The sequence below is a fragment of the Bubalus kerabau genome, chromosome 21, assembly GCF_029407905.1.
Source record: "Bubalus kerabau isolate K-KA32 ecotype Philippines breed swamp buffalo chromosome 21, PCC_UOA_SB_1v2, whole genome shotgun sequence".
NCBI lineage: Eukaryota > Metazoa > Chordata > Mammalia > Artiodactyla > Bovidae > Bubalus > Bubalus kerabau.
The window spans coordinates 59,110,963-59,128,307 of NC_073644.1; the positions used below are offsets into that span (position 1 = coordinate 59,110,963).

Genomic DNA, 17,345 nt, shown 5'->3' on the forward strand with positions numbered 1-17,345 from the left:
TGGAGTGGCGCAGGCGCGGACGGCGAGTGGTCGCCTGCGCAGGCGCACCTTGCGCCTCAAGTTCACGTCTTTCTTCGCGATGCAGAGACCTGGGGTTTTTTTTTTTTTTTTTTTTTTCTTCTCCACTGAAGAGTTTCCTGGGGTTTTTACCGAGGGGTGAGAAAGTGAGAAAATAACCTTCCTCCCGTCCCGCCCCCCGAGGTTCTTGGCTGCTGCCTTAGGTCTTAGGTTCCCTCCGGAAATACTAAGAGTGTAGTTCTGTCTCACACTGGGGACAAACCGCCGCATTAGATAAAAGACTTTGTGGCGACCCCATGGTCTGCAGCGCGCCAGGCCTCCCTGTCCCTCACCGTTTCCAGTATGGACTTTAGGAGCATGTGTTAACGAATTTTCGGTACACTCGGGCTTACTCTGGGTAGTCATCCAGAAGATATGATGCGCCTTTCACTTGTGCCTGAGAACATGGACCTTGTGCCTCAGTTGTTCGGTTGCTAAGTCCTTTTCTGAGTCTTCGCAACCCCATGGACTTGGTAGCCCACCAGACTTGTCCTCTGCTGTCTCGGAGTTTGCGCAAATTCATGTCCACCGAGTCAGTGATGCTGTCTAACCATTTCGTGCTCTGCCACCCGCTTCTTTTGCCCTCAGTCTTGCCCAGCATTAGAGTCTTGACCAGTGAGTCAGCTCTTGGCATCAGGTGACCAGAGTTTTGGAACTTCAGCCTCAGCATCAATCCTTTCAATGAATATTTAGGGTTAACTTCCTGGACAGAGGAGAGCCTGGTAGGCTACAGTCCACGGGATCGCAAAGAGTCGGAGACGACTGAGCGACTTTCACTCACTCCTTTAGGATGGGCTTCCCTGGTGGCTCAGATGGTAAAGAATCTACCTGCAATGTGGCAGACCCAGGTTCGATCCCTGGGTTGGGAAGATCCCCTGGAGAAGGAAATGGGAACCCACTCCTGTATTCTGGCCCAGAGAATTCCATGAACTATAGTCCATGGGGTCACAAAGAGTCGGACACGACTAAGTGACTTTCCCCTCTCAAACTACCCCTCTCCCTTCCTTACATGGTGATGGGAGATGCCACTATTAGAGACTAAGGTTTCTGGGAGTCCCCACCTCAGAACTGCATTTGGCAGTGCCCGTGACCCGAGTCAGCCCTCTGCAGACAGCTGATCCAGCCTACAGTTATGTTTTGTTTGATGTTACCTGTTGGTATCTGTGTATGTGTGTGTGTGTGCGCTGATGATATGGTGATATTTGGGACTTCCTATTACACATTTTGTTTTCCCTGGTATTTTTTCTTTCTTTTTTTGGCCATGCCACATGGCTTGTGGGATCTTAGTTCCCCAACCAGGGATTGATCCCAGGTCCTGGCAGTGAAAGCACCTAGTCCTACCCACTGGACCATCAGAGAATTCCCTCCCTGATAATTTCTAATTGCCTTGTATCCTCAAACTATTTATCTTTATTGTGGTGGTGTTTTAAACTTTCCAGCATACTGAACATTCTATAATGAAACCTTGAGCACTGTCAGGGTAAGGGGCGCCAACCCTCCCTGCAATGGAAAATCTGAGTAAAACTTGACAGTCAGCCCTTCATATGCACAGTTCTGAATCTGTGGATTCAGACAATCATAGTACAGATTTAGTGAAAGAACTCTGCATATAAGTGGGCCCTAGCAGTTCAAAACTATGTTGTCCCAGAGCCCATTGTATTTTGTCTCTTTTTTTTTTTTTTTGGTTATCTCCTTTCTGGAGCCTTTTATCCTCATGTTTAGTCTAGATTGATTACCTTATATTACCTACTACATGGCTGTCATCTGGGATTTCCCTTCACTGATCATTTGAGTAAGCACTACAAGTCCCTAAATCCACTGCTTTCCTTTTCTATGATACTGCTCTTGGGTAATAGAATTGTTAGATCATATGGTAATTCTTGGGCTTCCCAGGTGGCAAGGTGGTAAAGAACCTGCCTGCCAATTCAGGAGACGCAAGAGATGCGGGTTCTATCTATAGATCGGGAAGATGCCCTGATATAGGACATAGCAACTCACTCCAGTATTCTTGCCTGAAAAATTCCATGAACAGAGCAGCCTGGCGGGCTACTGTCCATGGGGTTACAGAGAGTTGGACCTGACTGAGCACCTGAGCACTCAGCGTGGTAGTTCTAGGTTAAAGTTTTTAAGGCACTGCCAAGTGGCACCATGTTACATTCCCACCGGCAATGCTTAAGAGTTCCAGTTTTTCCACATCCTTGCCAGCACTTTTCTTTTCTTTTTTGGGGGGAGGGGGCAGTGGACGGCCATCCTAATGACTATGAAGTGGTATCTCATTGTAGTTTTGATGTGAGTTTCCCTAAAGACAAGGCGTTGAGCATCTTTTCATGGGCTTTGTGGTCATTTGTTTTCTTTGGGGGAGAACTATCTAGGTAGTTACTTTGCTCATTTTTGAATTGATTTTGGGGGGATTGTAGGATATATGTATATATTGCAGCTACTAATCCCTATCATATATATGATTTGCAAATGTTTTCTCCCATCTTATATGTTGTCTTTTCACTTTCTTGATAGTGGTCTTTGATGACAACAGTCTTTAATTTTGATTAACTTTAATTTGTCTATTATTTCTTTCGTTATCTGTGCTTTTGGTGGCATATACAAGAAATCTTTGCAAATCCTGCATGATAAAGATTCTTTATATTCTCATTAAGAATTTTATCATTTTAGCTCTTATATATAGTTCTTTGATCCACCATCCACCATTTTTGAGGTGATCTTCAATTTGATTCTAATCATTTCAGAGCATTCTGGTATAAAAGATAGGTACAATTTTGCAGTTTAATACACATTTGAATGTTTGTTGGGCAGGCATTATGCAATAACTGTACCATCTCTGATCTTCATTTACCTTTAAGTTTAATCCTTTTGTAAAGCCAGTTTTCAAAAAGCAGGGGTAAGAATTTAATGAAGAAGAACTTTTATTCTACAAAAAAAATTCCCATAAATTCCTCTGAGATATACTTCTTTAAATAACTAAACTTTTATTAGCAGAAATCCAGGGATACAAAATTATTGATGAATCAGATAAACTATATAAAATCCTCATTAACTTATCAAAATTACACCTACCTCAATATTCTACGTACTCTTGCTTAATAGTTCATCGTTAGCTTGTACCAGTAGAGAACTTAAAAAAACAAAGCTTATTGACTGGGTAACTTTAAAAAAAAAATAATTTCAGGTGAGAAACTTTGCTTTATTTTTAAATTTTTGAGGACAAATTATGTAATTTATATAGTATAATGATTAACTAGAAAGGAAATCCTGCTTCATAATTTCTAAACCCTTTCTGGTTGGAAGCCATTGAATTTGAAAACTGAAAACATTTCCCGTAGTTGTCCCTAGGTGGTGCAATATCTTTTCAATCTAAGGGGTGTGATCTCCCCTTAGACAGCAGATCCTTCTATTGACCAGATAGACAACTTGTCCCACTGAATCCTTCAGTGTTGGAAACCAGGCGTTGTCTTGGAGGAGAGAGTTTCCCAGGATGTCGTTCAGTGATCTGTCACTGTCATAAATCTGCTCCTCCGTGAACATACTGGAGAAACTTGCTGACGATTCTGAGTGAGTTTTGGGTGTTTCCCAGAAACCCAAGTAGTTTTTTCTTCTGAAACTTATATCTGAGGTTCAGAAGTCATTAAGCTATCTAGAGTTGCTATTAAGAAAGCCAGATATTTAGACAAATATTTCCATCAACTCAGCCTCTGAAATAAAAAATCCACATTTTAATGTTTAGAAAGAGTATGCTGGGCGTTGGTAAGTCGTTGAAACTGAAAAATTAAACAGAAGTACACATAACTATGTTTTCACTTAGTTACTTATAAAGAGAGTTATTTTTCCTGTGGTAGTGTAGTAGATATTGTCCTGCTAGAATATACAAATAGAGAAGAAATTAAGGTTTTCACTGTATTCAAAGCCTTTTCTCTGGCATGTCCTCAAGCACACACACACACACACCCCCCCCAAACATATGCATCCTCCTCAGTTAGTCCATTCTTGAGTAGCAGTACCTACATACTGTGAGTACACCTGAGAACCAAGCGCTGAAGGCATTCAATAAAAACAAAACATATGTTAGTGGCTTTCATACAATAAGGAAGTGGTTATTTAAGGTTAAAAAAAACATTTCTCACCAAAATTCAGAATATTAGAATCAGAAGGAAGTAGGAGGATCAGTGCTAGGCATCGTATGATTTTACCTGTAAATATTTCAGCCTGCACATCTAGAAGACAAGGCTTCCTTTAAAACTTATAACCAAAACACCATTGTCACACCTAAAGCGTTAACAATTCTTCCTTACTGTCATCAAATATCCACTCAGTGTTAAAATTTCCCATTTTTCTCCTAGTTTATAACTTATTTGAATTAGTATAAAAATCAGATATATACATTGCATTGCTCGATGTGTCTGTTTCTCATCTCCTACTGCAACTTTATTTAGGGATTTCAGTGGTTACAACTTTGTGCTTCCAACGAGAGGGTTTGATCTCTCTGGTCAGGGAACTAAGATCCCACATGTCTCGTGGTACAGCCAAGAAAATAATACAGCACAAAACTTTATTTAATCTTTAATTCTTTTTTCCAACTTTTTTTATCAGAAAATATTCAAGTGAAGAGAAAAGTTGTAGAAGCAGAAGGAGGAGGAAGAGGGAAAGGAAGATGGTGCAGTGGGAAGAGGGGTACCCCTTCTTGCTTGTCATTGATTGGGGGACTCCCCAAGAAGAGTGTGCTCTTGACTAACTTCAGCTTGCTCAAGCATTCACCAGGAGCTGCCCCAGGGATAGATAGGTGAGCTCGGGTGGAAAGCTGAAGAGACCCTGGAGAAGCTAATAGCACAAGCAGTGAGCAAACCATTCTTCATGGGGCTGGGAAGTGGATTTTTCTCGAAAGGGAATCTGGCACTATTTGTAGCACACAGATCCCCTTAATCACACAGGTTTGAGGAGCAACCCTTCCTGGGCTCTCATGGGCCCCTAATCCTGACAGGAAACAGAAGTGGGAGGCTGGCAGGGCGAACCTCAGCCCCTGTTGCTGCAGCTGGTGACAGAGCTCCACATGGCATCCACTGCTTTCCCCCTCAGATCCTAGTTTCCTCTTGATGATCTCAATGAGGGGCCCCGAAATCCTCAGTTGAGAGGAGCCTGAGCACCCCCAAATCTCATCACCTTCCCTCCTTCCAGTTCAGAAGGCATGGGTTGGGAGCACATAGAAATGTTTCTGGAAAAAGACATCCAGTTACTTGGAAAGAAGTCGCTAGATTCAGTGGAAGTCATGAGATGGAAAAAAAAGAGAAGTCTCCCCAGTTGATTTTCATGTCATGTGAGAAAGTACAAAGGGAAACTCTTAAAGGGTTTTACAATTACACAAAACCATGCAAAGAACACTTAACCCACTAAGCTGCGACAGGATGATGAGTGAGTTCTCTAGGGGCCCACGTGAAGACCCAAACGTGACGTGACTTTAAGGGCAGTGGGTCCATTAAGGAAAGGACAGAATTAGCAAAGTGCTAGGCACTGTGGGGAACACCAAACCACAGATTTACAACTAGATGAGGAAGAAAAGAACAGCATGCATGAAACAGTTTGAAAATGATAGTTGGAATGAGGACAACGCTAGACTGCTGGGCAGCGCTTGACCATCTCTCTCTCTCTTCTGAAAATCATTAGTTTGGAGGAACAAACCTTGTTGCTTTTTGGAGAACCTGGAACTTAGGAAGTCCAGGAAGTTTTGGTGTGCTGTAGGAGAATAGCTACTAAATTCTAAAGACAGAATGATACTTGAGTTTTTTGTTTTGATACCTATAAGCAATAAAACGTAGCATGTTGAAGTTCCTGACCCTTACCCCGTGGGTTCTATGTATATAATTCCAGTGACAACTGTGTATTTTTGGTTAAAACATCAACAACAATGACAACTTCCTCGTTTCATTGTCTTTCTTTCCCATCCAGTTCACATGATGTATTGCTGCTACATTAATATTTGTGGCTGAAGCACCCTACAGTGACTGCCCAGTGACTCATGCCCTGTATAATCCTCTCTCTTTGTGTGCAGATGAGACCTGTGACTTGCTTCTAAACAAATAGAATATGGCAAAGGTGATGGACTGTGACTTCCCTGATATAGATAAGTTATAGATAGGTTACTGTCTATATCATCTGTATCTACAGGTATGTGACCCCATTTTTCTTGTGCTCAGTAGAGAGATGCTCTTTACTGACTTTGAAGAGGTAGGCTGCCATGCTGGGAGAGGAACGGGATTCTTAGCCATATGAGTGCTGAGCGCAATCGCTCAGTTGTGTCTGACTTTGCAATCCCATGGACTACAACCCACCAGGCTCCTCTGTTCATGGAATTCTCCAGGCAAGAATACTGGAGTGGGTTTCCATTTCCTCCTCCAGGGGATCTTCCTGAACCAGGGCTCAAATCCACATCTCCTGAGTCTCCTGCATTGGCAGATGGATTCTTTACCACTGTGCCACCTGGGAAGCCCTAGCCACAGGGAAATGGATGAGCCTGAGTGGGCTTGGAATCAGATTCTTTCCTAGTCAAGCCTTCAGATGAGAATGCAGTCTGTCTGACACCTTAGTAGCAGTCCTGTGAGATCATGAGCAGAGGACCCAGTTCATCTGTGCTTAAACACCATTCCCATGGAAACTGTGAGGCAATAAATGCATGTCATTTTAAGCCACTAAATCTACAGTAATTTTTAATACAAAAAGAAAAATGCCATAGTGTATTGGTCAAAAATTTTCCATGATGGACTTCTCTGGTGGTCCATCAGGTAAGACTGTACTCCCAATGCAGAGGGCATGGGTTCGATCCCTGGTCAGGGAACTAGATCCCACGTGCCACAGCTAAAAGATCCTGCGTACTGCAAGGAAGATTAAGCGTCTCCTGTGCCACAGCAAAGATCCAGTGCAGTTAAATACATAAAAATATTTAAAAATTCAGTGGCTTTTTGTTGCCTTTAGAATAGAGTCCAGGGAATTCCTTGGTGGCCCAGTGGTTAAGACTCTAGTCTTCTATTGCAGGAGGTCTGGGTTTGATCCCTGGTCAAGGAACTAAAATCCCACAAGCTCTGCAGTGTGGTGAAAAAACAGTAGAATAAAGTCCATAAAGCTTCTCAGGACAGTCAAGGCTTCCTGTTATCTGAATTTACTTGACTTTTCCCCAAGTTATTTTTCTATTACTGGGTCTAGGCCCACTCTCATAAAGACTACATCAAGCTAAGAGAGAGCGCTTTCAACAAAGAGTCTTTCAACAAAGACTGCCTGTTGAAGGAGTCCCTCGTGGGCCAGAAATAACTGAGTCCTTATATCATAGTTTCTCGTTATGTATGTCTACTTTATGTCCTCTGAATTAAGCTTCTTGTTTATTATATATATAGTCATGTCTTACATTTCAGTACCAGCAACAAAGTTGTTTTCCTTTCCAAGTTTTTCTTAGTCTAAATCCTGCCCATTTTTGTAGATCTCCATAAAATCAAATGTGATTATCCAGCATAACCCCAACCCAGAAGTAATTCATCTCTTTCTCCACTACTCCTTACAGTGTGTATTTCTCACATTCCACTATATCGCAGCCATATATCTTGATGGACATGTGTCATTCAATTTAGTTGCCCATCATCCAAACACTTTTTAGGGAATTCTCTATTTTGTGAGTCTTGGTGGGAAGCAGAGACTGCCTTCTGTAGAAATTAAATCTGCCAAATTCTTGCTTCCTCACTTTGCTTTTCAGTTAAGGTTCAATAACTATATATTGCAGCAAAAAATTTTATTATTTAAGTCTTTGAAAATTTTTATGGAGAAAGCAATGGCAACCCACTTCAGTACCCTTGCCTGGAAAATCCCATGGAGGGAGGAGCCTGGTAGGCTGCAGTCCATGGGGTCATGAAGAGTTGGACATGACTGAGCAACTTCACTTTCACTTTCATGCATTGAAGAAGTAAATGGCAACCCACTCCAGTGTTCTTGCCTGGAGAAACCCAGGGATGGGGGAGCCTGGTGGGCTGCCGTCTAAGGGGTCACACACAGTCAGACACAACTGAAGCAATTTAGCAGCAACAGCAAGATTTTTATATAATTCCTCAAGAGTTATGGTTAGGATTCAGTTCAGTTCAGTCACTCAGTTGTGTCCGATTCTTTGCAACCCCATGGACTGCAGCACAGCAGGCCTCCCTGTCCATCATCAACTCCCAGAGTTTACCGAAACTCATGTCCATTGAGTTGATGATGCCATCCAAATATCTCATCCTCTGTTGTCCCCTTCTCCTCCCGCCTTCAATGTTTCCCAGCATCAGGGTCTTTTCAAGTGAGTCAGCTCTTCACATCAGATGGCCAAAGTATTGGAGTTTCAGCTTCAATATCAGTTCTTCCAATGAACACTCAGGACTGATCTCCTTTAGGATGGACTGGTTGGATCTCCTTGCAGTCCAAAGGACTCTCAACACAGTTCAAAAGCATCAATTCTTCGGCGCTCAGCTTTCTTCACAGTCCAACTCTCATATCCATACATGACCACTGGAAAAACCATAGCCTTGACTAGATGGACCTTTGTTGACAAAGTAATGTCTCTGCTTTTGAATATGCTATCTAGGTTGGTTGTAGCTTTTCTTTCAAGGAGTAAGCGTCTTTTAATTTCATGGCTGCAATCACCATCTGCAGTGGTTTTGGAGCCCCCAAAAATAAAGTCTGACACTGTTTCCACTGTTTCCCCCTCTATTTGCCATGAAGTGATGGGCCCAGATGGCATGATCTTAGTTTTCTGAATGTTGAGCTTTAAGCCAACTTTTTCACTCTCCACTTTCACTTTCGTCAAGAGGCTTTTAGTTCCTCTTCACTTTCTGCCATAAGGGTGGTGTCATCTGCATATCTGAGGTTATTGATATTTCTCCCGGCAGTCTTGATTCCAGCTTGTGCTTCTTCCAGCCCGCATTTCTCATGATGTACTCTGCATATAAGTTAAATAAGCAGGGTGACAATATACAGCCTTGACGAACTCCTTTTCCTATTTGGAACCAGTCTGTAGTTCCATGTCCAGTTCTAACTGTTGCTTCCTGACCTGCGTATAGGTTTCTCAAGAGGCAGGTCAGGTGGTCTGGTATTCCCATCTCTTTCAGAATTTTCCACAGTTTGTTGTGCCACACAATCAAAGGCTTTGGCATAGCTAATAAATCAGAAATAGATGTTTTTCTGGAACTGTCTTGCTTTTTCGATGATCCAGTGGATGTCGGCAATTTGATCTTTGGTTCCTCTGCCTTTTCTAAAACCAGCTTGAACATCTGGAAGTTCATGGTTAGTATATTTTTGAAGCCTGGCTTGGAGAATTTTTAGCATTACTTTACTAGTGTGTGAGATGAGTGCAATTGTGCAGTAGTTTGAGCATTCTTTGGCATTGCCTTTCTTTGGGATTGGAATGAAAACTGACCTTTTCCAGTCCTGTGGAAAATGGTTAGGATTAGGGTATAATATTGGGGGTTTCCCAGTTGGCTCAGTGGTAAAGAATTTGCCTGCCAAAGCAAGAGACTTGGGTTTGATCCCTGGGTTGGGAAGATCCCCTACAGGAGGAGATGAAAACCCACTCCATTATTCTTGCCTGGAAAATTCCATGGACGAAGGACCCTGTCAGGTTACAGTCCGTGGGATCACAGAGTTAGACAAGACTGAGGTCAGCACATATAGTTATATAATACTGAAAGTATTAGAATGCTGAAGATAAAAATCTTAATTTACAGAAAGATTATATGTGTAATATATATATGTGTGTGTATAAAAGTGAATTTTTCTGAACTCAATATCTTAAAATTTATTTTAGTCCTGTGGTTTAGGAGATTACACACATATACAGATATTGGCAATAAACTTTGTAAACTGGTTGGAGAGGGGCCAGAATGTTAAAAGTTGGAAAGTTTCTCATTAATGTTCCAATTAACCTTTCTATTAATATTTCAAGTAATATTAATATTACTTGAAACACAGTAAGTGTACAGTTAATGTTTGTTGAATAAAAGGGTCAACTTTGTCTAGGAAATATAACTTACAGATTTTCTTTACAAAGCAAAGAAGCTTTCACACAACCTAACATTATCCTTTGGTAACACTCTGTCCTTCCTTTATTTCCAAAAAGTCCTTACAGAGTGTAAAGGGGATTATGGACTTAATGGCTTAAATGTATTCATCGTCACAACAGAGAGTAAGTGTATTTAACCCAGCTGGCCAAGGAATTAATATCTTCTGTTTAACATCATTTTTATGCTCTTCCCTCTTCTCTGATGTGATTGCCAGGCCATTAGTCAAAGTAGAAAAAAATCATAGAAGTCCAGTTTGCAGTATAAGACAATTTCAGAATTATTGATTTTCAAGTGTTCTATTGACTTTCTAGGTCAGCATTATGATTTAGTTTTTCTCATTATGGTAGAAGCAGAGCTGGTCTCTACAAATCAACAGAAACAGCATCTCAGAAACAACACCTGAGACCTAAAGGATGCTAAATGGCCCAGTGAAGGAAACTGGGGTATGCCATTTAGGACGCTGATGGATCTGTAATGTGTCTGTGGGAAGAGAGTGTCTAAGATGGGAGGAGGAGAAGGAGAAGTTTGCCACAGCAGCTGTAAAGAAAAAGAACAAAGAGTCTCCCTCATTACTCAGTTCTAAAAAGGGTTAAGTTGCAACTCACTGCAGCTGCCCACAGTGTGCACTGAGGGGAATTCAGGATGAAGAATAGGATGAAGTCTTCTTGTTTTGAATATATAGCCCCAAAGCAGTTAAATGCATATTCAAGAAAGAAATTCAGTGATGCCAGATTCTTGCATAGAAAAGCACTAAAATAATTATTTGAAATTCTCTGTGTTTGTCATTAGCAGTAATCTTTTTACCAAGATATATGTTTAACTGCAAGTATTTCCGAGCCAAAAAATTCACATAGGCTCCTTGCCTGCATCCCTACTTCTTTGCAGCGGTGCCCTCAGAGTTACTTACATGCTGTTTCCTGGACTATAGTTCCCAGTAAGGTCCGTGAATAAAACTCAACTCACAACTTCTACATTGTTTTCCTTCCGGTCAACAGTTTTGGTGACCATGAAGTGTCCCACAGCTGACTGCTCTCCTTTGCCTAAACTCTGCACAGATCCAAACACTTGCTACCAGCCAGGCCCCTTGTCCCTGTCCATCTCCTAAATGAGCCCAGATGATACGGTAAGTTTCTCCTAGTCTGGAAACTTCTGTCTTAGATGATTGATCCTGATTTTTATTATGTGGTGTATAGACTCCACACTAGTAGAGTTTCCCTGGACTTAAGGTAATTCAGGAAGGACGTACCTTGAATTCTAAGTTGAAAGATGCTGGGAAGACTGCTCAGTTGAAAGACACTGGCGAGGTTTGGACTGGGTGATTAGGTAGGAGATGGTCCTGTTCTTTTCCTTGAATGGGTTGCTTTCATAGAGTTTGTTGGAATAAAAGTTAACATACCATAGGTGAGCTTTCAGTTCTGAAGATAGGGGCAGAATTCCTCCTGGCCGGTTTACGGCTCTCTCAGGCAACTGAGAAACTTGTGGAAGTGGTAGAGGCAAGTCCTCCCATAGCACAGCGGCCCTTTGTGACACTCATCTATTAAAGAAACTTGCTTGTCTGGGACTTCCCTAGTGGTTCAGTGGTTAAGAACTTGCTTGCCAGTGCAGGGGACATGGGTTCAAGCCCTGATCCAGGAAGATTCCACATGCCGTGGAGCAACTAAGCCCGAGCACCAAAACCGTGGGGCCTGGAGTCCGTGCTCGGAGACAAGAGGAGCTGCTGCGGCGAGTAGCCCCCACTTGCCACACTAGAGAAAACCTAGTGTAGCAACGAAGACCCAGCACAGCCAAGAATAAATTTAAAAAATTTAAAAAAGAATGTATTTTTAAAACCGAGGGAGAAGAGACCTTTTTAAATTCAAACTGCTAGAGAGGCTCCCTCACCCACAGTCTGATTCATAGCCTCCTTCAGATTCTGTCAAAGATGAATTGTTCAGTCACTATCTTGTCTGACTCCTGTGAATACAAATTTCAAAAGTCTTTTCTGCAAATAGTAAAAATCCTTAGCCATTTGAGTGGATAAACTTAACTTATTCCACTTTTTTTTATAAACTAGTAAGTTTTATATTGTAATACATGTTTCTTGACTGAGTTTTAAAATGAAGCTGTGAGATCTCCGGTTGTTATCTGTTTATCTGTCTGTGTGTACATTATAGATATGTCTCTACCTCCAGATGGTATTATCAAATCAATTTGTTAAAGAGCTCTATTTAATTCACTTAAAAGTAAGTCCTCATAAATTAAATATTTATAAATGTTACAGTAACTAACCCAAATGACTTTCAAGTTTACATGATCTGGGAGATATTCAATATTAAATTAATATACAGTATTAAAGTTTATTGGTTTAATTAATACAGACATGTCTTTTATTGAACCTAGGTTTACTAAAAAGTTATCAAATATTATCTCTGTTATGAAATTTATTAGCAAGAAGAATAGCTTGGGATGATGGCTAACTTGGTCTAATGTCTCATGAAGGATTTCATGCATAATCTAAACATAATTGTTGGGAACAAGTAAATAAATACAAATGAGGTAAGCGCTGTTAGGGGAACTCTTTCTGTTTTATGGTGGTGTGCACAGGAAATGTTGTCTGCCATTCTAGTAAGTAAATAATGTCGCCTGCCATTGCAGTAAACAAGGGGCAAGCCATCAGCCCCTATAGCCCCTCATATCCACCACCCCAAATGGTGCGCCTTGAGGGGAATTCAGGAGAGAGGAAGACAAGGAGCATTATTTGCTTTGGACACTGGCCCTCAGTAGTTAAGATGCGTATCTAGGGAATGATTTCAGTGAGCCCAGCTTCCCGCGTCTTCCTATAGATAGACAAGCACTAGAACCGTGAACTCCTGGTGCCTGTTTGTGTGATTAGCAGTCATTTGGGGATGTTTGACTACTGTTCTTTTTCCCTGCCAAGCAAAAAACTTATATATATCCTGGCTCCTCCCTTACTTCTTTGGAGCAGTTTTTCAGTTATTGGAGAGGTTTTCCCCTGGGTTATAGTCTTCAATAAGGTCCCCAAATAAAATTTAACTGAAACTTTTAGATTGCCTTTTTTCTTCAGTCAACTGTATGTCTGCTTATAAATGGTAACTGAGCAACTTGAAACTTTAAAGTTTTGCTAAGTTAAGTTAAATGATAGAAATTTATTAAATATATAGATGATTGTCAAGTAAAAAAGATACTGAAACATTAATTACTGAACATAGGCTTCCTTTTACAGAGAAACTAAAGACATTCAGGACTATTATGGGGATGCATGGATAAATTTTCTATAAAACATTTTTAGAAATCACAAATAGTATTTGTAAGTTTGCCTATTTATAGAGTGCTAATGTGAAAAGAATTCATAATTGCTTACTTCTTAATTTTCACTACAAAGGAAGGTTTTTAAAGCTTAAGAACTCTATTATATGTAATCAATTTAATTAAATAAAGAAAACATCTTCAGAGGAAAGGAAAAATATAAAGAATGGAAATGCATTTCATTAAAGGAAAAGAAAGTGATTTTTATCTTAAATCTGATTATTTCTAAATGGGGAGGAAAGGGACAGACAAATAAGGATATAAAAGATTTGTGAGAAAAAAAGGAATCTTTATAAAGGAATTCTATGTGGGGTCAAGATTATCTAAGAGAATAAATTTAATTATGAAAATAAATTTTAATATTAAAGATAAGGTGGTGCAAAACTAGAGATTTATTTTCTTTCTTTGCTACGAGGAAATTTTTTTGATGTATTGATATGCTTTTTGATAACAGGAAAAATTTTCTTTCCTTTTAAGTGGTCTGTTAACTTTCTGTAAGGGCTTCTCTGGTGGCTCAGTGATAAAGAATCCGCCTGCCAATGCAGGAGACATGGGTTCGATCCCTGGGTTGGGACGATAACCTGGAAAAGGAAATGGAAACCCACTCCAGTACTCTTGTCTGGGGAGTCCCATGGACAGAGGAGCCTGGTGGCTACAGTTCACTGGGTCGCAAGAGTCAGACACGACTGAGCATGTACGCACTCACGTAACTTTCTGTATTTTGCCTTTAAAATCTTCTATTGTCACTCTGGTTAACTGAGTAAGTATTGTTTCACAGTGACCTATGATTCTACCTGACCAAGTGTTTTAAAACATTTTTGATATCTTTGACAAGCTTTCCCAATCAAGTTCTAAATGAAATTTAAAAAAAATATACACTTTCATCCATCTATTTACTGGGCTGCGCCAGGTCCCAGCTGCACAAGAAATGGAATATTTCCTGCCACATCTGTAAACAAGGATGTCACCGTCATCAGCGACTGCAGCCCTCCACTGTGAGCTGGTGAGCCCTCAGAGAACTCAGCAAGGAGAAGAACACCTGTGATCTAGCAGCCATCAACTACAGCCACTGCCTATGGTGAGCCTTGAGGAAAGGAAGCCCAGAATGCGAAAAATGCAGGATCCTGGCCCACAGACCCAAGGTGCAATCAAAGAAATGATTTCAGTAAGCCTAGACTTTTGCATCTTTCCATACACAGAAAAGTGCTAAATTGCTTGATTTGAGATATCTGGTTTTCTTTAATTAACAATCATCTTTTAAAAAGTATTTACTTATTTATTTTTGGTTGCGCTGGGTCTTTGTTGCTTTGCGCATGCCTTGCCTAGTTGTGGTGAGTGGGGCTTCCTTCGCTGTGGAGCACGGGCTTCCCACTGCAGAGCTGGGCTCTGGGGTGTGTGGGCCTCAGAGGCCGCAGCACACAGGCTCAACAGAGCAATGTTTTGATGTTCAGACTACCTGCCCTTTGTTGCAAAACCTCTGTGTAACCTGGTCCTCTCCTCACCTTCTCGGAGCAGTTCTCTCAGGGTTACTTGAGATACTGTCTCCTGGACTTTAGTTGTAAAAATTTCCACGGAATAAGACTGAAGTCTCAACTTTCAGGATGCGTGTACTTTCTCAGTCGGCACTCGGGATCTTCAGCTGTGGCATGAGAACTCCTAGCTGTGGCATATGGAATCCAGTTCCCTGACCAGGGATTGAACTCAGGCCTCCAGCCACTGGACCACCAGGGAAGTCCCCTAAATGAATTTCTTTTGATCTCTAGCAAACTTTGGGATGCTTCAGAGGGCTTCTGAAACATCTCAAAGAGAGATACTAAACTAATGAGGCTTATGTAGTATTTTAAACTACATGGGAAACATTGTCACTGATGATAAACCTTCTTAGGTTTTATCGTGTGGGTATATGTTACTAATATAAAATTACTAAACTTTGGATATATCCTGGTATATTCTCAAGCATAAATCTAATTCTTGTCTCAATATACTGTGTGTCACAGACATAACCAAATTTCCTTGTCAGTTGTAATTAGATCTTTAACCATCCCATTTTCAGTCTTTTGTCGTTTATACAGACAGTTATTAGTTTGCTCTGATGCTTTAACAAAACTGAAGACCTTCATAAAGATTCATAAAAAGGACTTTTTGACAATATAGGCGTCTGATAACTTTCTTTTTTTTTTTTTGGCTGTGCTGAGTCTTCACTGCTGCGTGGGCTTTTCTCTGGCTGCGGCAGGCGGGGGCTACTCTTGACTGGGGTGCACGGGCTTCGCGTTGCAGGGGCTTCTCTTCTTGTGAAGAACAGGCTCTAGAGCATGTGGGTTTCAGTACTTGCAGCTCCCAGGCACCAGAGCACAGGCTCAGTATTGTGGCGCATGGGCTTAATTGCTCTGCGGCATGGACCAGATCTGGGATCAAACCCATGTCTCTTGTGTTGGCAGATGGATTCTTTACCACTGAGCCAGCCACCAGGGAAGCCTGGGTTTCTGGTAACTTTGAGATCATACTACTGAACTGAGTAAGAAATACCAAAACTCAAATGGAAAACCTCATGGCTTTGTAAAACTACTAACAAAACAATCTAAATCAACAAGAATTAATTGCATGGGACTGAATGACCTGATAAATAAAATTTATAATTTTATGGCTTTTTCTCTTAAATATTAATGGCTTTTACTATTTGTTTTCCAGAGAAGAGTAAACCTTTCCTTGTACAGTAACTACAACAAGCAGCAAGTTGATAAAGTATACCTTTGGAGATGAAGATAAGACATTTACTTTTTTCCCCTCTACTGAATCTCTCCAGAATTTGCCTTCTACAGCAGGCTCCCCTCTGGACTTGTTGGCTTATCATGATCCTGGGTACAACTAGTTACACTAATCAGCGTTGTGAACTTTTCTCTGTTGTTTTCAGACTGTTTATGTTTTATGTCTCTTGATGCTATACTGTGACTTTATTAATGCTATTAGCTACATTACTTATGGGCTTCCCAGATGATGCTAGTGGTAAAGAATCCACCCCCTGATGTAAGAAATGCAGGTTCGATCTCTGGGTTGGGAAGATCCCCTGGAGGAAAGCATAGCAACCCACTCCAGTATTGTTGCCTGGAGAATCCCATGGACGGAGGAGCCTGGTGGGCTACAGTCCATAGCATCACAAAGAGCTGGACACGCGTGAAGTGACTTAGCACAGCATATCAGTGCTAAATATGCCTGTCTTTTATAAGATTATTGTTCTTTACATTACTTGATGTATAACAAAACTAATGATGGATAATTGTCTTGAGGCAACTGATCACATATATAGCTTTATACACGATTACTTAGGAAAAAGCAACAGGAGAGAAGCAATTCCTGGATCATAATAGACTGCTGCTGCTGTTACTGCCGCTAAGTCACTTCAGTCGTGTCCGACTCTATGCGACCCCATAGACGGCAGCTCACCAGGCTCCCCCATCCCTGGGTTTCTCCAGGCAAGAACACTGGAGTGGGTTGCCATTTCCTTTTCCAATGCGTGAAGGTGAAAAGTGAAAGTGAAGTCGCTCAGTCATGTCCAACTCTTAGCAACCCCATGGACTGCAGCCCACCAGGCCCCTCTGTCCGTGAGATTTTCCAGGCAAGAGTACTGGAGTGGGGTGCCATCCAGAGAAGTTTAGGTTATTCAGTTCAGTTCAATTGCTCAGTCGTGTCTGATTCTTTGCAACCCCATGAATCGCAGCACACCAGGCCTCCCTGTCCATCACCAACTCCCAGAGTTCACTCAGACTCACGTCCATCAAGTCAGTGATGCCATCCAGCCATCTCATGCCCTGTCATCCCCTTTTCCTCCTGCCCCCAATCCCTCCCAGCATGAGTCTTTTCCAATGAGTCAGCCCTTCGCATGAAGTGGCCAAAGTACTGGAGTTTCAG

General features: G+C 41.3%; 1 long non-coding RNA gene across 1 annotated transcript; it reads left to right on the plus strand.

Moving 5' to 3' along the window:
* Positions 1-46: 46 nt before the first annotated feature.
* On the plus strand, positions 47-16,427 carry LOC129635916 (uncharacterized). The gene is made up of 4 exons (XR_008706533.1): positions 47-164; positions 4,660-4,849; positions 11,129-11,256; positions 16,128-16,427. It is a non-coding gene; the product is annotated as an uncharacterized LOC129635916 (long non-coding RNA).
* The last annotated feature ends 918 nt before the right edge of the window (positions 16,428-17,345 follow it).